This window comes from Schistocerca serialis, chromosome 3, assembly GCF_023864345.2.
Source record: "Schistocerca serialis cubense isolate TAMUIC-IGC-003099 chromosome 3, iqSchSeri2.2, whole genome shotgun sequence".
Lineage (NCBI taxonomy): Eukaryota > Metazoa > Arthropoda > Insecta > Orthoptera > Acrididae > Schistocerca > Schistocerca serialis.
Window position 1 is genome coordinate 238995432 of NC_064640.1, and position 15852 is coordinate 239011283.

The 15852-nt window shown below is 37.5% G+C and overlaps 1 long non-coding RNA gene across 1 annotated transcript in view; it reads right to left on the minus strand.

The window, feature by feature from the left end:
* The window catches only part of LOC126471576 (uncharacterized), a 272508-nt gene that overhangs the window by 1443 nt on the left and 255213 nt on the right, over positions 1–15852 (minus strand). The window contains exon 4 of the long non-coding RNA XR_007586344.1: positions 11624–11850. This is a non-coding gene — a long non-coding RNA (uncharacterized LOC126471576). The remainder of the gene's footprint in view (positions 1–11623; positions 11851–15852) is intronic.

The window sequence follows — 15852 nt, forward strand, 5'->3', positions numbered from 1 at the left end:
ATCAGAATCCTGGTCTGTATAAAAACCATAGAATGACATAGTTACATGGTTGACTTGCAATGAACATGATCAGAGTCAACCATGTAATAATGTAATCCTCTGTTTTTTTCTGAACCTGTATTGTGATGGATTAATAAATGATGGAATGTTGGTGTAAAGTTTTCTCTGTATTACAGTTCCTTCATCTGTGACCAGTTTATCAAATTGCAGACTACAGCCTTTATGGCACACCTGTTGTTTGATAAGTTATTTACAGCCTTCATGGCACACCTGTTGTTTGATAAGTTATTTCTACAGTCAATGACGAATATGATGCCCTCTAAAAAATTCATAAGTTAGTTAATTTATTTATGTGGGGTATCTCAATCATCTTTCATAATTGGGAAACTGGAGTCATTAATATGTGAATGCCTCTATGTTCCACTTATAAATGAGAATTAAGATATCTGAAACTTGTTAATGTACCAAATTCCGTACATGTGTGGCCTACTTCATTGGTTAAATGGTAAGAACAGTGCAGTAATGCTACACTGAACACCAGTGGCACGCAAGACACTCAACTTGACAAGTAATCTGGCATGTAATAATTTAAGAATCAATTTACATTAGAAACAAGAAATACCACACCAACCACAACTCAGGTTACATGATTAAAGTTGCACACATCAGTAAGCTCTCCACACTGTTTACATACAGGGTCTCTAAATTCTTTTTTCTCTGCATCTGTTACCCAAATTTTGCAATTGGATGACAAAAGTGTGGTCATGGTATGGTGCTTGAACAGTATGATTAGGAATGCTATTTTATTCAAAATTATTATCAGTTTTGGAATACATACTTCATCATGGAGCGAATGTTCTGTGAAACTTTAGTAGTATTCCCAATTACTTTGAGAGTTTTAATTAAGGTTATGGAGGATACACACAATTCATTGTTCTTATTAAATATTTTCCTGTTATAAATTCTTCATTTTTAAGTGTGAAATTTCTCCATAATGTTATTGCAGAGGCTATTAACAGCTGATATTATGTGCAATATTAATACTTGGACATTGTCACTGCCAAAACCATTGTCTGTTATTAAGTTAGAATTTTTTAATTCAAGTGATTGTCAGCTTATGGTTTGTTTAAAGATGAATAATCTGTTTCTGTGTCTTATTAGTGGAACTTAATTGTTTACAAGTAAGGAACCTAGTCTAACTATGAAACTGTCTTGAAATTAATCTGGTTTACTTATTTTGTTTACTAGATGTATCAGTTACTCATTCCTAGGTGCCTGAAAACCTCAATTAAAAATTCTGAATTTTGTCTTCAGCAAGGTACATAATGAGTTCGGTATTGGAAGTAAGTTATTTAGCTTCTCTTACTGTAATATTATACACCATGTTAATATACTTCTAGAATTCTGAAATGAATTATTATTTCTTTGACTTCCCATAAATCTTTTGGGTTTATACCAAACAGATGCACAGTAGTTGATGGTGATTCAACTCCTTAGTTTACATTTTCTGTTTCTTTATAAACTTTCCATGTTGGGGGAAGGGATAACAAGCTCCACTTTGACAATGTTATCTGCCAAGTTCACACATTTCACACACTTTTTGTAGTTTAGAGAAGAGCCGGTAGGGTTATACTGGTATAATCTCAAGCATGTGTTAGGGGGTATGATGAGTCATCACTTAGGGTTGACACTGCTACAGTGTATGTGTTCTCATTAGTAAGCATAAATTGAATGTAAATGCTATAGTAAGAATTATGCTGTGATGGGTATGATAATTGAAACTGTGTGTGATTTTGAGTAAGTTAGTTGAAAGTGAAAGACGTGGTTTTCCATTAGATATAATGAACAGGATTTAAGGCAGAAACTTAAAAAAAATTGTAATGACGAAATTATCACAGCTGCTAATAAATATGGGTATGACAAACTGAAGAAGCCAAACAAACAGCACAAAACAGATTTTTGATAGCTATGTAAATGCAATTATGAAAAGAAAGATATGAAAATCTGCTGCTAGGCATGTTAAGTTCATTATATGTGAAACAGCATTCCACTTTTGATATGGAACAGTAGATCCCATATTGAAATGAGTCAAGAAATCCGTGATGGTGTGGAAATGTGAATGTGTAGAAATGTATGAACTGGAAATATTCTTTTAGCAACCAGCTGTGAAGTGATGTCAGTGCTCCTTGGCATCTTAACGAATAACATCAAAACCACATACTGCTGCTGCTGTTCTTCACACACCTGGAAATGATATCAAATTGCTAAATATTCATATTTCTTTATGAAGCTTGTGATCATTGATAATACTTATGGACATAGTATAGTATACATTAGGGGGACTGGAAAGTACTGTAATTTTTCTACATTAAATTCAAACAGATGCATTGCTTACCCCTTTTTATTTTTAATCAATGATGTAATCACCATAGTTATGAGCAACATTTTACCACCTGTGTGCAAATTATCAATGCTGGATCAATAAAAATCAATTGGTTTTTGAGCAAAATATTTGGAGATGGCATTTTGGACATCATTCACATTTTCAAATCCTTTACCACATAGATAATTCTGTAGCTATCAGAATAAATGGAAATCTAATGGTGCAATATCAGGCAAGTACGGTGGGTGAGGTAATACCTCCCACCTCAATTCATTAATTTTTTTCCTGGGTTCATCTTGCACAGTGCAGTCTTACATTATTGTGTTGCAGAATAATACCTTTTCTGTTGACAATCACTTAGCACTTTTCAATTAAAGATTGATTTTCTTGATGCAATTGTTCACAGTAACGGTCTGCATTCACAGTTTATCCATGTCCCAGCACTTCAAAATGAATGATTCTGTGATTATGCCACCAAACACACAAAAGCGCCTGTTTTGGGTGTATACCTGGCTTAGCTGTTACTCGTGGCAATTCATTCAGAGAAAGGCACTGCCTTTTGCATTTTGGATTATCACAGAGGACCCATTTTTCATCCTCAGTTATCAAGTGATTAAAAAAATAAATATATAAATAAATAAATAAAACGCTTCTGCATTGTGCCCCTGAAGCAATAATTTGCATGTGGTAGATCAGTTAGCTTTTTTTGTCTTTACCAATCTGCTAAAAATGTTCTTTGCTTGTTGAGCAAGGTTGGTTAATGGTGTCCAACTGTGCCTTGATTGTCGTTTGACACAACTTTGGAGTACACACTGCGCTGATAAATGACAAATGAATGTTGACATGTGCAGAAATGACATTACTTTTCAGTCCCTCTAATATTTTGTGTGTTAATGAAGCATCAACTGTGAGTTTCGTCAAGTGTGTAGAGCTCCCCTACCAGAAATACGCATGCTCACTCAAGAAAAATTGACAACTTTTCTTAAATTATTGCATTATACTATTTTACAGTTTTATTTATGTGTATAAAAATTAAAAATCTGTAATCTACAAAGAAACACAACCTTGGTAAATTTATTCTTTAGTAAAAGACACCAATAATAGGATTCCTTCAAAAAAGAAAAAAAAAGAAAAGAAAGTAAAGAAGAAAGAAAGGAAAAAAGATAAAGTTAGTCAACTGCAGCATTTACATGAATGTTTTTAATTCTTACCGCTAAGGAACAGTTCTCATATTATGTAAGTAGTGCTGTTGGTCATAGATTTTAAATCACTAATAAACTTCATTTAAATGGTCTTGGGCAGCACCTTTTAATACATGTTACTTAAAGAAGCAAGAAATCTTCAAACAGCTGATCAGCTGATACAAAGAAGACAATACTAAATTGATATCTGGGCTTAATCAATAACCCACTTAGAAGCACATTTCAAACTATAAGAATCAGATGTCATTGTCAGCAGGAAAGACATGGACTGAAAGCAATCAAAAATAAAAAAAACATCATTACAAAAGAAAAATTTTTTTCTTTCAAACATCCACTAAATAAAGCTGACTGGATGAGCATTTTGTGCCAGCGACGAATATTCTGCGACACTAATCATATGGCATTTTTAATTAATATCTTATTTATGCAATACAAATTAGTAGTAACTTATTAACATTAGAAATATAGACACATTGCAAAAATAAAAACCTGAAATTCACATGTGGTAAAATTACAGACAGTGAGCCATTCCATGACTATTTCAAAATTCATATGAAAATCCTGAACAAAGGCAGTCATGAACACAATAAACTGAACATCAGTTTACGATAAACTCTAAGAATACATCAAATACTTTATAGAAAGTGATCAATGAGTGAAATGTTAAACAAAAGTGAAGACTCAATCAACAATGTGCGTTAAGCATGAAGACATAGTCAATAATCATTTCATAAACACTGTTGACGAAGCTTCTTCTTTAATCAGTACTCAAACATCATCTCTTAGCTCTGACCTTGAGTTACTCCCAAGATCACTGTTTCTTGACACATACACAATATTATAATACAGACATAAAGCAATTGGACACTTCTGTGGTTTTGTAATTTATCTGATTACCTAACAGAATTAATCTACTGTAATGTGTCTTGTTACTTCTTAAGTACAACAAACTGCTCTTTACTGTCAGGTCACTATCAGAAAATTTTTCAAGGCTACAAAAGTTTTTCCTTCTCAAATTAACAGGAAAAGAATTATATTAATAATTATAGACCCATGACCATCATACCAAATATACCAGAAGTTTTTTTTTTTTTTTTTTTTTTTTTTTTTTTTTTTTATCAGTGTATGACTGTATTGTTAAGTACCTGCAAAGGACTTTCTTATTGACTATCAGTTTGCCCTTTGGAACAGGAGTTTAGTTTTTTTCCCTTATAAATGAAAAAGTAATTTTTAAGTGTGCATTTCAGCTACATTTCAAGAGGAGCACACATTGTTCATAAAGTTTATATTTTCCACCTGCATCGACAGGTATGTTGTAGAACAAAAATTTGCAATTTGTGATCATTTGGTAATTAGCCCTTGGGTGTCCCCACTTATATCAACAAATCACAGAACTGCATCAAGGAGTCTCATAGACAGTATCTCAAACTCCTTTGTGTGTAATTGCAATAAAACCAAATCATTCTCAGCTCCAAATAGCTTTAGAAAAAAATGATTCTATAAGAGCTGTGTAATAAGGGTCTAAAGATCAAACCATTCACTTGTATAGTCACTTTTAGAATCAATTTAATTTTTCCACATTGATTTATAGATGTAGTTTAAATTTTTATCCAGCTGTGTCTAAGTTAATTATTTCTTCAATGCAGAGAAACGATACACTGAAACTGATTCATCCCATGTAAACACTGTTTATGTAAGATTAAAAGGAATATGCGATCAGAAGGCAGCAAAATTGATAATGAATCTCACTTTTTAATTAAGTGTGTATAATCTGTACAGTCAATAGCAGGAGTTTATACTCCTACTACCTACACAGATTAAGATATTGAAAGAATGCATTACAAGATAAAAGAAATTACTCAGATAGTCAAAGCAGTTGAAAATTTAATTATGATGGGGGCTGGAATTTGATAGTCGAAAAAGGAAAAATAGTAGGAGAACATGGGCTGGAAAAATGGATGAAAGGGGAATTCACCTGGTACAACACCGCACAAAGCAAAATATAATCACTGCTGACATTACCTTTAAAAATCATGAAAGAAGATTGTATACCCAGTAGAGACTTGGAGAGATGCAAAGGTTTCAGAATGATCCCATAATGTTAAGACATATTTCAAAACCCAATTTTAAACTGTAAGTCATTTCCAATGGCACATGTGGACTCTGACCATAACTTACTGGTAGTGAACTTCAGATTAAAACAGAGGAAATTGTAGAATGGTAGCAAATTATGGGGATGGGATTTGGATCAACTGGAAGAGATTCTCAAAGGGAGCATAAAGGCAATATTGCACTAAAACTGGACAAGAGAATACAAAAGGAAAATAAATGGCGTAGCTTTGAGAGATGAAAAACCAGGTCCAGCAGAAATCTTTCGATAACACATGAAATATTGAATTTAAAAGAAAATATAAGAACACAGCAAATGAAGCAACAAATGGAATACATACATCTACATACTGAGTGACAAAATGCAAAGTGACAAAGCAAGAATGCCTAGATTGCAACTGCAAAGGTTTACAATGGGAAGTGCCCCCTGACATGCACTTCACTGTGGTTTATAGAGTACATATGTGATGTAGATGTAGAAGAAGACTTAGATGAAAATAAGATGTAATATATGATACTGCAAGAAAAAAATTGGCAGAGCAGTGAAAGACTGAAGTTGAAACAAGCCACATGGAATAGGCAATGAGGCAATGTAGAAACACAACGAGCATACTGACCTTACAACTTACCTTTGAATGGAGTTTGCAGAAAGGAAAACCTACATTTGCAGCATTTGTAGATCTGAAGAAAGCTTTTGAAAATTGTGACTGGAATATACTCTTTGAAATTCTGAAGGCAACTGGGATAAAATCAAGTGAGCAAAAGGCTATCTACAACATGTACAGAAACCAGGCAGCAGTTCCTAGTCAAAGAATAAGAAAGGGAAGCAGTAATTGCAAAGGGAGTAAGCTAGGGCTGTAGCCTCCCCCTGATATTATTCAGTCTGTACATTAAGCAGGCTATGAAAGAAATGAAGGCGAAATTTGGGAAGGTAATTTAACAGAGGGAAGAAATTCAAATTGTGATGTATGACAGTGACATTATCAGGAACAACAAAGGATTTGGCTAAGTATTTAAACAGAATGAAAAGTGTCTTAAAAACAGGTTATAAGGTGAACATCAACAAAAGGAAAACAAGGAAAATGGAAGTAGTGTATCTGAATGAAATCAGGTGATGCTGAGAGAATTAGATCAAGAAATGAGACACTAATAAAAATAGATAAGTATTGCTATTTTGGCAGAAAAATTAGTGATGATGGCTGAAGAACAGAGGATACAAAATGTTAACTGACAATAGCAAGAAAAGCATTTCTTAAAAAGAGAATTATGTTAACATTGAACATAAATTCAAATTTTAGGAAGTCTTTTCTGATGGTCTCAGTCTGGTGTATAGCCTTTTACAGAGGTGAAACATGGATGATAAACAGTTGAGACATAAACAGAAGATAAGCTTTTGAAATGTGATGCTATAGAAGAATGATGAAGATTAGGTGGGTTGATTGAATAACTTGAAAGGAAGTAGTGACTTGACTTGAAGAGATAGACCAGTGAGGAGGAGGAGGAGGAGGAGGAGGAGGAGGAGGAGGAGGAGGAGTTTAAAGGGAATGAACTACTGGATCATCAGTCTCTCCGAATCACAAAAGAAACACATAAAAAGTGAAAACAAATGGGGACTTAATTGCTCCAACTATATAAGCAAGTGCAAGAATTTAAAAGGGTATGACGGTAGTTGTAACATGACAGGTAAAAGAAAATAGATATAACCCAGGCAGCATCTTCCACGAGAGGGTCGTAAGGCACAACAAGGTGAGGGGGGAAGAAAGTAATCTGTGGTCGAATGGGGGGGTACCTGCTAAAGGGGGAGGCTCTCCCCCCCACAACCACCCCTAACACTGGAAGTGGAGGAGTACTATAATTCAGTGTAAAATCAGCTCTCACTCAGGAAATGCTTGGTAGTGGCTGTCTAGTCATCCACAGGCATCTGAGGTACACAAGCTGAGAGCACGCTGCAGATCGGCCAGCGGGGTGCACTCAACAAGAACATGCACTATCAGCAGTAGACTACTGCAACTGCAGTGACCAGGATCTTCCTGATGCAGAAGGAACTCGTGCCTGTCTTGTGTGGCTCATGCATATGTGGCAAAACACAATGACATCTTTCCAAGAGGCCTGGAAAGATGTATGCCACACTTTAGTGGACCCTTTAATTGCTCTCCACTTGTTTTAGGTCATAGTAGCCTGCCATTCCAATTCCCAGAACCCCAAAATATTCCATCAAAGTTGTAATTGTAAGTCTGTGCCCGGTATCCCGAAGTCAAGTTGATCTTCTATAGTTTTGTCTTTAGCTAAATGGTGACCAAAAAATTTTTGGGATAGCACAGGGTTACACCTTTTAAGCAACTCATGGAATTGCTACAGATCAGAAAGTTTGTCATGGCCTGGGATTTCACATACTGCAAATCCAGAGATTTGGCAACCAACTCTGTAGTGTACACACTGCAGGCACTCTCCAGAGAGTGCTTCTCATGTCCCCTCACATGTGCAAAAGTGTAACTGATCCTGTTGTTGACTTCCCATCCATGGTGGGTCAAAAGAAACAGGTGTTGGAGCAGGGTAGGATCAGCATCCTCCTTGGGGCCACAAGAGAGGTCCATTTGTATCACAGGACAGTGCCGGGAGGGAGCTCTAGGCCTTCAGTAGAATATCCAGTCGGACCCCATCTGGTCTACCCAGTTTTGGGCGATGCAGAAACACTTGGAGCTTTTTGTTGTGGAACTGAGTTGAGTGACATGTGTGGGTAGGGATCTAACAGACTGTGACTGCATAACTTGGCGGAAACTACTGTCATCGAACCCGCAGCCGTGGGACACTGGCTTCCGCCAGGAGGCTGTCAACAGGACTCATATGGAAGGACCCTGTTGCCAACTGCATGGCACTGTGGTGAACTAGATCCAGCAAACTCAGTATGGATGGTACTACCAACCCATAGGCAACACATCCATAGTCCAAGAGCGATAAAATCAGTGCTTTGTGAAATTTCAGAAGATCTGTGTGGTCCATGCCCCACAAGGAGTGACTACAAAAATGGAGAGCATTCAGCTTCTTTATGCAAGTTGCCTTGAGCCGGTGGACATGTGTCAGCCAAGTTAGCTTATTGTCAAACAAAATATCCAAGAATTGAACATTTTCAGTGACTTCAAGTAACTGGTCACCATGATTTTCTGGGTGCGGGTGCACAGCCCGGAGTTGATAAACATGCACAACTCATTATTTTGTAGGAGAAAATTGGTAGTCATGATTCAGGGCTTAGTCATGGGCTCTCCAGACAGCCCCCTGAAGATAGTGCTCAGTGGTGTGCAGTGATCCAGAGGCATAGTACAGGCAAAGATCATCCACGTACAGTAACAGAGAGGCTGTGGGGCCCACTTCATTTATGATACTATTGATGGCAATAGTGAACAGCATGATGCTCAGAACCAGTCCTTGAGGGACACTGGTTTCCTGTACTTATTTGTTGCTGAGAGTTGAACCTATCTGGACACAAAAAAGTCAGAAAGGTATGAAATTCAGTATAAAAATGGATAAATTGCCCCGGAAACCCCACTCATGCAGTGTGGATAAGATGTGATGTCACCAGGTGGTATCGTATGCCTTCCTTAGGTCAAAGAACACAGCAATCAGATGTTGGCAATGCATGAAAGCATTGCACACTACAGATTCCAAATGAAACAAGTGACCTGTAGTGGATCAGAAGGCCCAAAAGCCACTTTGGAATTGTGACATATGCCTACTGGCTTCAAGGCACTAACAAAGACAGTGGTTGACAATTCATTTGAATAGCTTACACAGCCAATTCATCAGAGAGGCTGGCCAGTAGTTAATTAAAATATGTGGGTCCTTTCCTGGTTTCAGGACGGGAATAATAATGCCTTCCTACCATTGAGAGGGAAATAATTCCTCCCGCCAAATGGCAGGCGGCACTCAATAAGGTGTTTCGGGTCAGGAAATGACTATGGCAATTACTGCAAGCGGGCACTTCAGCAAAGTGTGCTGCAAAACATTCGGCAAGTACCATGGGATCAGTGCAGATGTTATTATTGACAAGGATGCCGGGAACTGCTACAGGTGGTGGATGGCCACAAACATGGTGGAGTTTAGTCTATATTTGGGATGATGGGATGTGGGATCATATAGTTGAGACATATTTGTCCCAACACTCTTGATTTGTTTTCTTTATTATAAACCATGCTTTTGCTTGGAGTCTCTTGAATGCTATTAAATTATCCATAGAGGGATGGCACTTGTGCCATTGAAGTGCCCTGTAGCATTCCCTGATAGCTCTGGCTATATCTTAAGACTATCATGGCACTGGCACTCGTCACGATGAGCAGGAGGAGTAGGGTTTCATTGCTGCTGCAGCATGAGTAATAGTATCAATAGTATCCTGTACCAATTTGTCGATATCTGTCATATGACTGGCTGGAAAAGTGACTGTAGAGGAGAAAGTCAGTCAGTCCGCTTTCTGAAGTGACCAACATGGAGCATGTGCCAGATGTCTGCGAGTGGGGAGGGAGAGAATGGTAGGAAAATGGTCACTGTCACAAAGGTCGCCATGGATGCACCGCTTAATTGAGGATATGATACTTGGGGGGGGGGGGGGGGGGGTATCAGGGGTTAGAATAGACCTTTATCAGGTTGCTGATAGACTGATGCCAGGAGGCTAGAACAGTTTTACTGTATACATGGAGGCATTTACCACTCTTGCAAAACCTATGTCATTCCAGGAATATCATTTTACGTTGTCACCCTGTCACAGAGATTGCTTTTGCTCTCTATGGCTCTCCAAGCATTCTAAAAGCTATCTTGTTACATTTTATCCATCTTTGAACAGGCATTTTTTTCACAAAATTCTAATTTATATCTCTGCTGTTATTCATGTGGATGAAGGCTGCAGATTCTAGACATAGCTGTGGCAGTATCCTGAGTAACAGATAATATATTCTATGATTTTAATTTTAATGAATATTTTCTAATTGAACCCATAAGTTTAATTTATGAATCAGCAACTTTATTTGTTTGATATCCATGGAGAGTTCACTTGGCAAGTTGTGTTACATGACTGCTGGTTTGGGAGATGGGTGGTGGTGTTGGTGTTGCAGTGTGGTGGTGGTGGTGGTGGTGGTGGTGGTGTGGTTGGAGGAGGGGATGGGGGGAGGTGGTTGGTATTTTTGCAATGGGTGCTGCTTACATTCTATGCAGCGATCTTCCAGGACTCTGACTGTTTACCTGACATATACTAGACTGCAAAGAGAAGGGAACAGATAAAATTCATGACTTACGGAGATCAATATAACATGTTATGATACCCAGGAATAATCTAATTATGTTAGGTGGGCAGAATATTGATCACATCTGATGCTTCTCCATTATGCAGTTAATGCTGTCCAACTGTCAGTATACGGAGGAAAAGGGCTACTTCAGGGCATCTCTACTGCCCCTTGATTGACATGGCAGACAAGTCAGAGACCATGACAGATTTTCTGCCCTGTATCCCTATTGCTGCAGAACTCAGGTACTGCTGTTTTGAAAAAACCACTGCTTTGCCCTAGATAGGAATGACTAATGCATGCATATACAATTATGTATGAGTACATTTATGGTGAACACTAAGTGTCAGAATGTTTTCTGTTCATCTCAAGGCCAATACATCCGTAAAATGCAATTTCCCTACAGTTTTTGCCCCCTAGTTCACATAATCCATGTGGAAATTAAGCATAATTCTCTCCTTCAGGGACCATACAATTCTACGAAATTAGATTTACAAACAACACCATTCAAGGTATTTTATGTTAACTGAGCTAACATTTACTTTATATTAAGTAATATGATTAGTAAGTAGTCATACTAAGTTAAATTTGTATTGTCTTAAGCAAGAAATGTTACCACTAACAAAGAGTGCTAAATTTATTACTTTCAGAGAGTTTATTACCACACTCGTCTGCCATTTGACCAAAACCAGCAACTGGATCCCAGTGACGCATTTTGTACAGGACCATGGCTTTCTCTTCCACACAGGCTGCTGTTGATGAAAAGTGTCACATCACTTAAAAGGTTCAGGACACTCTTGTTCTGGTCACATCTGACTGTCCCATCTTCATAGCAGACAAGCTCAATGGATGGATGCACAGTATTGCTGCTACTGGTAGTTTTCCACATCTGGAGACAAGAGAAGAACAGACATCACACAACATTATGTTCATTACTAGAAGACATTATAAATCCCACATTAGCAGTGGTTGGTTGGTTTGTTGGGGGAAGGAGACCAGACAGCGAGGTCATCGGTCTCATCAGATTAGGGAAGGATGGGGAAGGAAGTCGGCCGTGCCCTTTGAAAGGAACCATCCCGGCATTTGGCTGGAGCGATTTAGGGAAATCACGGAAAACCTAAATCAGGATGGCCGGACGCGGGATTGAACCGTCGTCCTCCCGAATGCGAGTCCAGTGTCTAACCACTGCGCCACCTCGCTTATTAGCAGTGGTCCAACAATGTTATTACTATTACACTGGAAAAAAGAATGCACACCATATATCTTATTTTAGATCACATCAGATTTTCTTTATTTCGTAACTGAAGATAAAAACAGTTTTAAATGGGACAAGTATTCCTCATACGGTCTGCCACATTTGAAATGATTTGGCATGAAATTATATGGCAGGTGTCATTTATTAAGGAGAGAGGAGGGAATTGTCTGTCAAATACTTTTTTAAACTACCATACATATAACTTCTGGGATTCTTTGACTTGGAGAAAAATTTTGGCTGTCTTATGGAGCAGGAATGTGATGAATGGAATGAAAAGACTCATATGTAAGTCGATATTAGAGTGTATAGTCTTGTATGCAACAGAGATCTGGACAACTAATCAGAGACATATAAACAAGCTGAAAGTATGAGAGATGGAGTTTTGGAAAAGGTCAGCAAAAATTTTCAGGAGAGACCACATAAGGAACACTGAAGTAATAAAAGTGGTAGAAGGAATATGTGATGCGATGGACTGAAAAAATTGCAGTGGTATGGGCATATAAAAAGAACGGAGGGAACAAGACTACCAAAACTGATATTGGGGTCATAAATTAATGGAAGAAGAAGGTGAGGATGACCAATGAGCACTTGGCTCTAAAATGTAGAAGTGACACTGAGAAGATTTGGTGCAGAAGAGGATAAATAAGATCGAAATACATCTTAATGAGAGAATGTTTAAGCACTTGTGTAGTACTCATTGCAATAAGTTTCAAGCGTATTGTTACATTCAAGAGAAGCCTCTGTATTGAGGAAAGTGCATATATATATATATATATATATATATATATATATATATATATATATATATATATATATATATATATAAACACCACTCAAGAAACAGAGAATTGATTCAACCTATGTTAGTGTAAAAGAAGAATATGTACCTCTCTGCTACAGTTTGCATTAAACTTCACCATAATAGTAATGTTGAAAGCTGAAAGAGGATTCAGGCAAGGAGAGTTCACATCATCATAGTAGTTCTCAGCTGTTGTAAAAGTGGTTTGCACATTCTTAAAATGTTTGGCTAAGAATGAACAGGAGGAGGCAGGAACTAGCAGATGCTGTCAGACAAGGCATGGGGTGGCTGGGAGTTTGGTTTAAATTATTGTCAAAAAGGAGGCATGAGAATACACAGGAAATGGAAACTGGTCGGAAAATACATAATGCTTATCTGCAGGAAATGTAGCCTGTAACCCAAAATATATTGTCATGATCTCTCCACTGGCAAAATATTCAGCATATGTTCCCTTTTCATACTATTATACCTGGGAAAAGGTTGGAAAGGAGGAAGTGACCATGAGAAAATAATTGGAAAATCAGCAAAAGGTTAATATTCTGTGAGTGTGGAATGTTAGAAGACTGAATGTGGTAGGGAAGCTAGATACAGTAGCAGTCTGCAAGTTGAAGTGGAAATACGATAAGGGTTTCTGATCATACAAATATAGTCACAGGAAGATATGATATAATAGGAGCAGGATTCACTGTGAACAGAAAAGTAGAGGATATAATGAGTTGTTATTAACAGTTCAGTGACAGGATTATTCCTATGAGGATTGGCAAACAGTCATCACGAACAACAATAATTCAGGTATACTTGTAAACAGCAAAAGCAGAAAATGAGAGAGAGAGAGAGAGAGAGAGAGATAGAGATAGAGAGAGAGAGAGAGAGAGAGAGAGAGAGAGAGAGAGAGAGAGAGAGAGAGAGAGAGAGCGAGAGAGAGGGCATACAACATGTAATTCAGTACATAAAGGAGATGGAAATATAATATTAATGGAGGACTGGAACACTATAGTAGGAGAAGGAATAAAACATAGAGTTACAGAAGAAATACAGAAGGAAGAAGAGAAGGAAGACTGAGTCCCACACTAAATTTCAACTAGTAATACCAATAGCAAATACAATGTTCAAGACTCACAAGAGGATGAGATATATTTGGAAAAGGCTTGGAGAAATGGGAAGATACCATCTGGATTACATTATAATGAGGCAGAGATTCTGAAATCAGATGCAGGATTGTAAGGTGCACCACGTAGCAGATACAATTTAATAATGATGAAGAGTAGGCTGAAGTTGAAGAGAATGACCAGGAAAAATAAATGTCTAAAGAAGTTAGATACTTAAGTACTCAAAAATAAGTATGCACATCTGAAGTTGTGAGATTTTAGATAGTATGATAATGAATACCACAGTAGGCAGTTCAGTAGAAGAAGAGTTAACATCTCTAAACAGGGCGATCACAGAAAATGGGCAGAAAAACATAGATACAAGGAATGTAATTGCAATGAAACCTTGTGTAACAGAAGAAATACTTCAGATAATTGATGGTAGACTGAAATACAAAATTGTTCAGCAAAATACAGTGATGCAGCAATGTAAGTCACATAAATTACTTAGGAATGAAATCAGTAGGTAGGGCTTGGAAACTGAAGTGAAATGATGGCAGGAAAAATGTGAGGATATAAAAAAAAAGAAATAGTTGTTGGAAGAATAGATTCTGCACATAAAGAGTCAATAAAACGTTCAGTGAAATCAAAAGCAAAGGTGTCAACATCAAGAGTGCAAAAGGAATTTCACTGTTAAATAGAGAACAGGGAGCAGAGAGGTGGGAAGATTATGCCAAAGGCCTCTAGGCCTACGTGATGGAGAATGAAACAAATGGATTTTGTTATGGGTGTCATCAGAATTTTTTTCATTTCTCAAACGGTACGAGAATTTTGTAATGAATAAAAACTCTCTACTCCAGATTTCAGGGAATGCAGAAGGGATAGCTGACTTTTTTTTGGAATTCTGTAAATCACTGGGGAAACAAAATTGTTCAAGTTAGCGTGTAGAATCTATGACACTGGAGACATGCCATCAGACTCAGAAAAACAACGAATTTGGCACTAGGAAAGGTAAATACACCATAGGTACACTTCTGACATTGAGCTTGATGATGGAAGCAAGACTTTAAAAAAAAAAATGCAATTTCATAGGATTCCTTGACCTAGAAAAACGGCTGAAAATCTGAAATTGTGCAGGATGTTGAAATAGTCGGAAAAATAGGTATAAGCTATGGGGAAAGATGGGTAATATGTAATAGGCTTATGTACAAGAATCATGAGCAGGAGGGCCGTTTCCAGAGACTTTGGTAATTTATTGTACAGTTTTATTCCTTGGTAGAAAATGTTGTTTTGAGTTTTATGTTCATTTTTTCTTGGTAAACGTAAGTCGAGTCTAGCTCTTGTTCCATGGTGATGAACAGAGATATTTGTGCAGTAATTACCATTGTTATTTTTTGTGTGTACAACTGACTGGTAAATGTATTCACACGAGGCAGTTAAAATAACCAGTGTGATAACAAAGCTTCTGTCATATAAGTAACACACCTTGAGGTTATGACAACTTATGCACGTTCCAAATTTGGTTTGATTTGAACGAATAGCTTTTGAGAAATGTGTACCAAGGTTAGTATGGTCAACCATAGGAAGTACGCTGAGGACAAGGTTCCCTTACGCCGGCGGGGGTGGCCGAGCGGTTCTAGGCGCTACAGTCTAGAACCGCGCGACCACTACGGTCGGAGGTTCGAATCCTGCCGCGGGCATGGATGTGTGTGATGTCCGTAGGTTAGTTAGGTTTAATTAGTTCTAAGT